At 28.2% G+C, this 1,404-nt stretch overlaps 1 pseudogene; it reads left to right on the top strand.

The window, feature by feature from the left end:
* Positions 1-1,039: 1,039 nt before the first annotated feature.
* On the top strand, positions 1,040-1,138 carry LOC126017174 (uncharacterized; annotated as a pseudogene).
* Positions 1,139-1,404: the final 266 nt, after the last annotated feature.

The raw sequence follows: 1,404 nt of genomic DNA, 5'->3' as shown, positions 1-1,404 counted from the left end.
GGTTCAATAGCCTTACTTGACACTGAAACTGGCAAACTTTATTTAAAATTAAGCCATTATAACTTAAACAGACTTTATATATGTATATATATAAAGTACATAAAGAAGTACTTATAAAATTTCTTCTGTAGAATATTTAAAAGTGATAATATTTTGGAGATGCTAAAATATTTAACTGCTAAAATTAATGCAATAGTGATAACTACCTTATCAAATATTCATATGGAAAGGTAGTTATTGTGTTTTATAAATATATATATATTATTTGTTGACAAAAAGCAGGCCTATTGGTTCTCTGGAGCACCTCTGGCTCTGTTTTCAGAAGTCATTTCTAGTGGTACTCAAGGGACCCCTAATGTGGTACTAGAAATAAAATAGAGTTGATTGCATGCAAGTGACTTATTAAGAGTACAAATTGATTGAAATATAATTATATGAGGAATGTTAATGTACTTTAATTTAAAGTAAAATTAATATAATATAAGAGAATTTTAATTAATTTTGAAACAATAAATGATTCCAGCTATATGTCTATCTATATTGAAGTTTTGAAGAAAATTCTGGTCATAAAAATAAAGTAAATAAACACCAGTTACTTAAGTTTTACAAAAATGACATAATAAGAAAGTATTTTTTTTATACTTGGATGGTTAAAATTGAAGTGCTTGATTTGAGATGCTATAGTAGGATTGCTCAATATAGGTACATGCAGGTATCATTAGTAAAGTGTGAAGACATCATGTTTATTATATCAATTATATTTTCCATTAAATCTAACTTTGTTTTTACATGACTTATGCAAAGTTATAGTCTTTTAATCATTGATTGAAAGTGACTATTGTTTTTCTAATATGCTGTATGGTAACTCTTAATCCACTAGTAATATAGCGTAAATGTTTTTAATTTCTAGTAAAATAACATATATGCTATTATATTGCCATGCTCAATTTTTAAAAATTAGGAACCTGATTGTGAAATGTTTTGTGATGTTCAGCATATAATAAATTTAATACACTTGGCTAAAAGATAGTAATATCTTGTTCGCTTCGGCAGCACAAGTACTATAATTGGAACGATACAAGATTAGCATGGCCCTGCGCAAGGATGATATGCAAATTTGTAAGTGTTCCATATTTAATATAATATAGTAATTTATAATCATAAATCTTTATAACATAAAATTATCTATTTTGTACATATTATGGTAGAGACTATCCCCAAAGTCCCCCTATTTGTGAACTGATTATTTATAATCTCACCTGGGAATTGTTAAACCCACACACTCATGAATCTGACCCTCCTACATGATGGCATAGACATGGGTACTCCTTGTCTGACCAACCCATCTCTCTGTGTTCTATGACCTATAGATGATATTTATGTGCCCTTTAGTAGTAAGAATGT

This window comes from Suncus etruscus, chromosome 8 (genome assembly GCF_024139225.1).
Source record: "Suncus etruscus isolate mSunEtr1 chromosome 8, mSunEtr1.pri.cur, whole genome shotgun sequence".
Taxonomy (NCBI): Eukaryota; Metazoa; Chordata; class Mammalia; order Eulipotyphla; family Soricidae; genus Suncus; species Suncus etruscus.
Note: the sequence above shows the minus strand (reverse complement) of the source record. Positions and strands in the feature narration are given on the sequence as shown.